We start from the raw sequence: 10562 nt of genomic DNA, 5'->3' as shown, positions 1-10562 counted from the left end.
TGTATTTCCCTTGTCTGTAAATGAGCTCCATTGGTAATAATAACTACCTCATAAGGTTGGGATGAGGAGTTAATTTGTTTGCCTTTGTTAGAACTCCTAGCCCAGTGCTTTGAACTTAGTAGCAGCTCAATAAATGCTGTGTCCTTTCAAATGGCCACATGTACAATCTGCAGACTTATCCATTGACAGCGGCAGATGATGAACATCTTTATTTAATTAAGTCCCAGATTCTCATCCTTGCTCCAGGCACATAAACATAGCACATTATTATAACCCCTAGAAGTTTTTAAGCTTTTGCTCGGCTTGGCTTGGCTTGGCTGGGTTGGGGCTGGGGCTGAGGTTATAGAGCAGCCAATCCACCAGTAGTTATGAGAGTCTTACACAGACAGACCTGCACGGTAAAACATTTCCCAGTTCAGTTACCAGCTAAGCAGTGAGGGCAGCTGTGTTTAGACAAGTCTTAGTTCGAACATATTCCCTGCCTTCCACTGTGTTCCCTTTTCAGCTGCTCCCCACCATGGCCCAACTCTTCTTCCCAGGAATGAGTTGTATAAAATGGTCTTTGAGAGTCAGGCAAACCTGAATTTGAATATTGTCCCTGGCACCTACTGTCACATCTTTTTGATTCTGAGATGACTTTGGTTATAAAATAGACCTTTTTTTTTTTTTTTTTTTTTTCGTATCACCAAGAATAAAAGAAAGCTATGACATGCCATCAATTATAAAACAGGTTTCAGTAAGTGTGAAAAAAAATGTGCCTTTTAGAGTCATTTTCCCTTTCTGAGGAATAAGTGAGGAAACTTACTTTTAGTAAGCACCTACCATATGTGAGCCCCTTTAGTCATTTGCAATTTCATTTCATCTTCATAGTGTGAAAATTAATAGGGGGAAACCTCACTAAAGTGGAGTGGGAAGCTAGAAGAGGGAGTCATACCAGTCAGTGTCAGTTACATCAAGAATTATCAGTTAGACAACAACAGAACAATTCTCAATAGGAAAGATCATCCATTGCAAGCCCCAACAAGAGAAGAACTACATCTCCTGCTAGAAATGGACTGTCCCTGCAGCTCAGCCACTGATGAGCTCAGCACTCATCACCTTAAATTCCTGCTTTTCTCCAAGGTATTTTCCTTGGAGAAAATAAAATAATGCTCCATTAAATAATGTTTCCTCTCCTTTGTTGGACTTATAGTTTTGCTGTAGTTTCCATGTCCAAAATTGAAATTTTCTGCTATTCCCAAGTAAGCCCATTTTTGCTGGTAAAATAACTTATTTTTAAGGTTAACAATAGGAACCCTGTGAGATGGGTATTTTCATAACCATCTCCACTGTATAGAATAAGAAATTGAGGCTCAGAAAAGTTTGGATTTTCCGAAAGGTATATAACTTATGATTGACCAAGCTTGGACTGCTCAGGTGTGCTGCCTTCTCTGTGCTGCTCAGTAGTGAGTCTCTCATCACCTAGGGTGATCAAATATAGGATGGATGACCAAATATAGGGTGTTGAAGAGGAGATGACTGGCACAGCCCTCTATGTACTTGTAAAGTACATGCAGGAATCCCTATTTTGCAAAGGGAGAAACAAGAGTTTAAGTGACTAATGAAAGTGAGTAGACCAGCTGAGATTTGAACCCAGACCTCTCAAACTCTGGAATCCTTCCTTCATTGAGTTCCCGCTCTCCTGGGAGGAGTGGAGGAGTTGAAGCAGACAATAAGTCAGTAGACAACTAAATAAGCAGAGTTATTGTAAATATATTTGTAAAGAACTTTTAAATAAAGTAGGTGATACCATAGAGAGGAAATGGGTGGGGAGAGGTCTCTATCAATGGAGTGATCAAGAAAGGACTCATAGAAGACAGGGAAGCATTGAATCCTCACACCTTCCTGGCTTGAGGATTAAATCTTGTCATGCATGCAATGCACACAGCACCTAATAATTGGTAGCTATTATTAAGAAAAGTAAAGTGCTCTCTTAAAGGTCATTGTGGAATCAAAGGAACAGCATGCTTTGTCCCACCTCCAAAATCTAGATCCTTTCTCTCATGGAATAGGAGGGAGGAAGATAATTGGAGGAAGTGAGGGAGGGGCTTGGCAAATAAACCTTGGCAGGCTCAAGGCTATAGCACCCGCAGACAGCTGTCTCATTCAGTGCTTGGCTACTCCCCTGCAGAGTGGAGCATGCCAAGGGGCTAAGAGTCATCTCTGGCTGCCACACTATAGCTGGGTGACCTTGGGCAAGTCACGTCTTCTGCCTAAGCATCTGTTTGCTCATCTGTAAAATAAAGGTTTAGGTCTTCAAAATGAAGTTCCCTTCTGGCTCTTTCTAATTCTGACCAACGCCTCCTTCCTTCTGCAGACACGTTCCCACAGTGCCCTCTGTTGGTCATTTAGTAGAGAAGATGGACGTACAATCTCAGAAAGACTGGTGCTCACTATTGGGAGCCTGGGGAAATCAGGCCTGCTAAATACTTCTCTCCTGTGGGGAATTCAGAAGCTTTGGGGGGCACATAGGGATCAGCACATTAGGGTAAGAGTCAAGAAGTCTGACTTCCCACAATCACAAAATTTTGGAAAGAGAAACATAAAAACTGTCTATTGCAACAGCAACATTAGCTAACATTTGTTTAGTGCTAACCATTTACCAGGCACGGGCTAGATGTTGCGTGTAAAGTGCTGAGTATAAAAGGTACAGGACCTGCTTGAAAGAAGCCAATATCTGCCTTGAGGGCCAGAGGAGGAGCGCATGCCCTCAGCTGGGCAGCGATTATGACAGCCTGAGACTTTGCATGTGCGAAGTCCCTGAAGGAGTATTCAAAGAGGCAAAAGAAGTTGAGTCAATAGAGACTAGTTACTGGAGGCTAAAGTATCTTGGAATGTTAAAAACATGTCTGGCTGAAGTACAACCACCTTGGAAAATTGCCTGACAGTATCTACTAAAGCTGAATACCACACTTCACCAGAAATGGGGAACTATGCTCACTGAAAGGCAGACACAAGTAGACAGCATGCCTCACAATAGCTGAGTACTGGGAACAACCCATATGCCCATCAACAATAGAAAGGATCAATAAATTAGGTCATATTCTTTGATAGACTGATGTCAGCAGGTAGAATCATCAATCTGTAATTAAATACAGCAACATGGGTCAAGTTCACAAAGATAATATTGAACACAAGAAGTCAGGCTCGACTGATGCATCATTGACCTCTACCTCTAAAGCTAATAATACATTATGTGTTAATTAATTGAATTAAAAAATAAAATTAAAATCAGGCTCGAAAGATAGATACTATACGAGCCCTCTTATATAAAATTCAAAAAAAGACAAAATTACTCTGTGGTGCTAGTAGCTGGGATAATGGTTGCCTTGGGAGGGGTTGGAACTGGAGGGGCAGGAAGGGGGATTCTTGGGGAGTGGGTACTGTTATATTTGTAAAAGTGGGTACTGGTTGACTGTGTTCATTTCGTTAAAATCCCATCAAGCTGTGTACATGGGATATGTGCATGATGTGTATATTATGCACAGTCAGATATAGCAAAAACACTCTGTGGCTGCAAAGTGACATCACCTTTTTCATCAGTCACATGACTGTCACCATCAGCAGGAGCAGCTTAGCCACGAATATTTTGAGGACAATGCCCTAAGTGCTGCTTTTTCCCCTGAGAAATTGCAACCAGAGGGGAAAGAACACTTGACACGGTAACCAGTTCCACTGAGTTCCCAAAAAGAAAAAAAAAAAAGACTGACTAAAGGTCTGGCAGGCACATCAGGCTCTTCAGAAAGTGCTTGAAGGAACAAGGGAGGGAGCGTTTGCTCCTCAGCCATCTCTTGAGGTTGGAGTTGCCTTCCTTCCTGGCTTTTCAGAACCAGAGAGGCTCTCTCCTGGGTTCTGAATAGTCTGAGGGTTTTAAGGCTAAGTTTATCAATGGGAATCTGCCTTGAGACAGCCCCAGGCTGGACAAAAGAGGGCCATGCTGGGGCCAGAAGGTTTGACAGCCACAGCCTGTCAATGACAGAGTCATAGACCATTAAGTTAGTGGAGGGGATGTTATTATCTTAATTTATAGATGGCCTGAGGGAAATTAAGTGGCATTCTTAAACTCACACATCAGAAAGCCTGAAATATGAATGTCTTGATTCCTGGTTCAGGGCACTCTGATCACAAAGCGGGTAGGATTAGATCATCTGTAAATCTCCTCTGCGTCTCCTAGGTTCTGTGACCCTTCTGAGTTCCTGTTGAGGGTGAAAGGAGCTTCAGGATGTCTTAGGAAGAGTGGCGGTTTTTTTTGTTTTGTTTTGTTTTGTTTTGTTTTTTGGGTCATTTAGCCTAGCCACAGTTATTGGCACACACATGTACACTCACATACACAGACTCCATGCACACACACACATGAATACACATGCATAGGTCTTGCTGTGATTCTGAGGTAGGTTTTCAGTTGTCATTGCAGAGCGTCACAGGTCCTGCAGGGAGGTTGTGTGGCATGGAAAAAGGAGCACATGTTTTAAATTTAAGCAAATCTGAGTTCCAGTCGTGAAGTCTGTCTCCTCCTCACTGTGCAACCTTAGGCAAGTTATGTAATGTTCCTTAATCACACCTTCTTCATCTGTAAAATGTGAAACTGGAAGTGCTGACTCACCTATATGCACAGAGTAAATTACAGGCATTTGCCATCTATATGATGTTGAAGAGGGGTCTTAAGCCCCTTTATGCCTCAGTTTTTTCCTCTGTGAGGTAGGAACATCACTATCTCAAAGGCTTATTGTGGGGATCAAGTTAGGTAACACAAGTAAAGTGTTATACATACTTATACATACTAAGTGATCACAAAGTATTATTCCATGTGCTGAGGGAGCGGATGATCCCTTCCACGCGCTCCCTGGAGTCCTATTCTGGCAAACACCAAGATTCTAAAAAATGGCCGGTCTCCTCTTGGTCACATCTAGGAGCTAAGAGGGCAAATAAAGAGGGGCAACTGGGTGGCTCAGTCGGTTAAGCATCTGACTCTTGATTTTGGCTCAGGTCAGATCTCGGGGGTGGTGAAATCAAGCCCCACTTCAGATTCTCTCTCCCTCTGTCCCTCCCCTTCCCCTCTCCTTAAAACAAACAAACAAACAAACAAACAAAAAAACAAATAAAGAGATGCGAGAAGCAGCTTAATACATTCCAGTGGGAAAAACAGTAGGTGATGATGATAAGGATGCTAATGCTGCAGTTGTCATCTGTATGATGCTTCATGCATTGCAAAGGGACTGCACATCCTTTATCTCCTTTATTTCTCTAGCAACCTACTATTCCCGTCGTGAAATATAAGGAAGGGGAGTGTTTACATGGGTACTTTGGGACCCAGAGCCAAAGGGTTCTGCCCTTTAAAACTGTAGCTCTATAAATAAATAAATATACACATACGTACATATATACATACAAAACTGTAGCTCTTCTCAATAAATTTGGAATGAGGCTTAGGCATTGAAATGAAATCTGTACAACCAGACCCCTTCTTTCCCCTATAAACCCAGATCACCACATAATGTATTCTATGAAATAAAACTAATTCCTTTCTCAGACAGGGGTTCCCAGTGTCTGGTATCTGAAGATGGAATCCACAACAAATGCTTTCTATGCTTAAAAGTCCCTCTCTGTGATTTTCTAAGATTTGGTTGGCGATTGACTGTGAAGGGGAACAGAATTTGCCACCCCAAAATATGCCTCTTTGGCATAAGGATTATTTTGAGCTAGTTACTTTTTTTGAAGTAAAAAAAAAGCAGACACAGAAGCAACTCTAAAAACTGAGTAGAAGTTACTGGTTTTTTTTGTAAGATATTAACACTTACGAGGGAAAACTCCATTTGAATGGGTGGCTCTGTCTCTGTGTCAGAAAGAGGAGGATGGCTGCAAATCTCCAGCAACTCTTATCAGTCTAGAAGACAGAGTTAAATCTGCGTAACAATCTTACCCTTGGGGCGCCTGGGTGGCTCAGTGGGTTAAAGCCTCTGCTTTCAGCTCAGGTCATGATCTCAGGGTCCTGGGATGGAGCCCCACATCGGGCTCTCTGCTCAGCAGGGAGCCTGCTTCCTCCTCTCTCTCTGCCTGCCTCTCTGCCTACTTGTGATCTCTGTCAAATAAATAAATAAAATCTTTAAAAAAACAAAACAAAACAAAACAAAACAAAAAAACACCTTACCCTTGTTTACTGCCCTTCTTGGTAACTTCCCATAACTAACTACCCACCCTTAACATATTCTTTTGTCTTTAGCTGGAGATGATATTTAAAGTGATGGTTTCCGGGCGCCTGGATGGCACAGTCCGTAGTGCATCCACTCGTGGTTCCAGCTCAGGTCATGATCTCAGGGCCCTCCATTGGGCTCTGTCTGTGCTCAACAGGAAATCTGTTTTTCTCTCTCTCTCTCCCCCTCTCTTCCTCGCCTCTTCCCCACTCATGTGCCCACTTACGTCTGCCTACTCTCTCTCTCTCTCTTTCAAATAAATACATTTTTTTTAAAGTGATGGTTTGAGCCATATCAAAGAATTACTCAATTTTCTTGGGTATCTCCCATGTATATAGGAAGTATACATGTTATTAAACTTGTTTGCTTTTCTCTTCTTAATTTTTTTTTAATTGAGGGGAATTGTCTTAGCCAAGAATCTAGAAGTATAGAGGGGGGTTAGGTTCCCTCCTCTGTAGCTGTGATATGCATTAAATTCAGGAGTTAGTCTTGTGAAACCGAGTAATTGAGACCTCATTTTAACTGGAACCAAGAGACCAGAAGGGGGAGCTCTGATGCTCTACCACTGTCCTCAATTGCAATCTTAACAGGAAGAACTTTACATCTTGCATTCCTCTAGCTGGCCAACCTCAACGGATAGAAGGTTAAAAGCTTCTGGAGGGATATAGAGAGAGAAGTGAGGGGCACCTGGGTGGCTCAGTGGGTTAAAGCCTCTGCCATCGGCTCAGGTCATGATCCCAGGGTCTTGGGATCCAGCCCCACATCAGGCTCTCTGCTCAGCAGGGAGCCTGCTTCCCTTCCTCTCTGCCTGCCTCTCTGCCTACTTGTGACCTCTGTCAAATAAAAAAACAAAATCTTTTTAAAAAAATAGAGAAGTGAGCTTGCTGCAAATGCTTGCTAGTTTCTGTGTAGAGAATGGATTGGGAGGGGTGAGGCTGGAGAACACCCATCTGGGAAGCTATTATATCAGGTAAGAGAGGACATTAGTTTAGAGATGATCAGGGTATATGGGGTTGAAGAAGAGTGGATGGATTTAGTAAAGTTTTAGAAAGGAGAATCTACTGTGATGAGGAAGGAAAGCAAAGGGGTGATTTCTCGCCTTTTGTAGGAGGAGTTTAGAGGAAGAAGAAAGGGTAAGGAGAGATTATTAAATGACTTAGGTGGGGTGGAACTTATCCTCTGGGGCCCCCATTCCAAATCTCCTTTAAATGACCAGCTTTCAGAGGTACCCTTTCTCCCCATCTTCTCATGCCCGGCTGGGGATAGCACATCCTGTAAGACCCTTTATAGGATTAAGAATGAATATCCCACTTCCCTCTTCTGGATCGAAGTTTCTATCTGGAAAGGGACTAAACTTCATGGGACAGATCCTTCCCTCTTCTCCAGAGGAAGAGTGGAGTTCTCCCTTTTCCACAACTTGTAGCAATGTCTGTCTTGAACTCATACTGTTTAGCTTTGGCTGCCTAGAGTTTGTATTTCTCCAGCAGACCTTAAGCTGCTGGAGAGCAGGGCTGCCCTATCCTCCTTGTATCTTCCACGTGCTGCTTCTAGGTGCTCCCCCAGAGTAGAGATGCCAGTTTCTCTGAATGTGCGTCAGGTCCTCTCTCAGGGTCTCTGTCATCCTTCTAGCCCAGAACTCTCAGACGCTGGGTCCAGGGTATGTTTTCACTGTGCTCCCTGGTTTGTACTTCTTGTCCCAGTCCCAGCTTGGCAGGACTAGGGGAAGGAGGAGAGGAAAGCTAAAGGGAAATGAGACATGGCCAGAGTCCTGGCCTTGGGGAGTGGGATCCAGGTCCTGTGTCTTGTAGGTATGTATGCGTATGTTTATGTATCTATGAGCATATGTACGTGTGTGTGTAGCAAAGAATGTTATTTTTTCTGTACTAAGGTGTATGTATCTGCATCTAAATGACCATGCATAGATTAGTGAGTATGTTAGCTTCTGTGCATCCATGATATATTCTGTGCATTCATCCGTGAATGTCAGTGCCTATGTATGTGTGAGGGCCTCTGTGTTGGCAAATATGTGTATATTCACATGTGTCACTGCATATGTATATGTTCCCATGTGCCTGTATGCAAGTGGGTACATGTATGTATGGTGGTTTGTGTATGAAAATGAGTGCCTCCTGTGTGTAGGGGGCTTTGTGTATAAACAGAGGCAGAATACAGTGTCTACTAAGTGTATCCTCCAAATTCAGGCTACCAAGGCCCAAGCCCTGAATTCAGCATTTAAAAGCAATAGGTCCTTCAGTGAGTGATCGCCTTCTTTAAGCCTTAGTTGCTCATCTCTAAACTGGGACTAATAATAGTTCCTACCTCCCGTATCTAAGGGGAGAGTGGAATGTTGCATTGTGTGTTGCGATGTGCTTAGAATAATGCCTGGTGCATAGGACAGGCTAAAAGTATTAGCTTTACTAAGTTATGGTGATATATATGTAAGTGATTGGGCCTGAGGGCTCTGGTGAGGATCTCTGCATGTGGAAATGTCCTTGGGCTCATGACATTGGTGTGTGTTTATGAGTCTGAGGGGGTCAGTGGGTATGCATACTTGAGTGTGACCTGTGCATGAGTGCCTCTGTGTTTGTGTCCCACCAGATTGTGAACCTCTAAGGAGAGGGACTATGTTTCATTCATTATTGTACCTCGGCCCTTAGGTCTGGGATGTAACAATTGCTCAGCAGATCAGTGTTGCCCAAATGAATAAAGTGGATTGGATGTTCAGAGATTGTTATTCATTTAGTATGTCCATTTGCAGAACACAAAAATCTGTAACTAACTCGGTATGTTATAAATATATAGATAGATAGATGGAGAGAGCAAGGGGGATAGGTAGAGTAGGAGAGTTTGTGATGGATAGATGATATAGATGGATAGACACATACACACATAGTTAGCCAGGATTTGCTCTGGTTAACTAGAAGCTCATATACTTTACACTGGAAGAGATATCCGATGTGATATATCCCAAGGAGTTCCAGAACTTTGCTCTTGGTAACCCTTTGGGTTATCTTGGAGTTTCTTTGAGGGCTAGAGGATGAGCGAATCACAGATGGGAGTACTAAGCCTGTTACCTGACATCAACAAGAGTCTATTTCCATTTAATGTCTACATATTGGGTATTCACGTAGAACTGTATTTAAAGAAAGGGTTCCACTATAAATGTTAGAGAATCTTCTAGTTCAGCCCCTTTATTCTATAAGAAGGAGAAGATGAACCTCAGAGAAAGGAAAAGGTTAGGGCCCCTGACCTGTCTTTCAGGTGCATTCCTAGTGTGCTCCTCCTTTAAAATGCAATACCTCTGAATCCATTGACTTACTAGGAAACAAGAAGCAATTCCTCCCCAAAACTTCTTTTTTAAAAAAGTCACTATTAGAGTACACTTTTGGGGTATCTAGCCAGAAACACTGTCATGTGTTCGAGACCTGCCTCCTCAGGTTGGCCGTGTTGGCTGTGTTTGCATTAGGTGAGGCCACTCACCTGCCCTCAGATGTTTGGACCAATGGAGGCACTCTGACCAAACAGGGAAATCTCATTCTTTCTGGTACCATTTAGATGTAGGATACCAAGTGTTAGTTGGTCTATATGGTCCCTGAATTAGGAAGTGAGGGGAAGCTTCAATGTCCATGTTTAATTGAGGCATGATGAATGAATAGCGAGAGTCAGTTTCAGGACGGGGGGAATAAGGAAGACACACAAAGGTAAGCAGATGTGAAGGTTGTGTGGTTGCAGGAAAACTGAGGGAAGGACAGACAAATCTTGGTTTCTGGTGGCTTTCCTCATACAGCCAGGTTGTATCTTCTGTTCGAGATTTTTTGCTCTTATATTTTGATAATTAATTCTCCTTTTGCCTGATGTCATTAGCGTGTGCTGCTGTTTCTTGAAACCACACTATCTCTGAACATGAGAGCACTTTGGAAAGTCTCCTCCTGGCGCATAAACAGGCTCTGCTCCACTGTGGTCTGGTCCTGGCCTGATCATTTTTTCCCTGAGGTCAGCTTGCAGGAGCTTTGTGTATAGCTATGGGAAGGGGAAGCATTCTCTTTTTGTGGCATCTTTGTGGAGTATTTCATGAAGGCCCATCAGAGGTTTTCAGAAAGAGACTTCACTCACTCCCCAGGCACTTCTTCTATATCCCCATGGCAAGATCGACATAGCATTTTCCACTGGGACTTCTTGCTTACTTTGGAGTGTACCACTGTTCATAGCTAGAGGTATACTCTGGAGTGACAGCATCTCTGCATTCAAATCAAGCAAGTCCTCCAGCATTTGGGTCCTAGGGTAGATTTTTGCCTACTCTTAGGCACATCAAAGCATGTCTACAGTATGGAG

Source organism: Mustela lutreola, chromosome 17 (genome assembly GCF_030435805.1).
Source record: "Mustela lutreola isolate mMusLut2 chromosome 17, mMusLut2.pri, whole genome shotgun sequence".
NCBI classification, from domain to species: domain Eukaryota; kingdom Metazoa; phylum Chordata; class Mammalia; order Carnivora; family Mustelidae; genus Mustela; species Mustela lutreola.
This window is presented reverse-complemented; position numbering follows the sequence as displayed.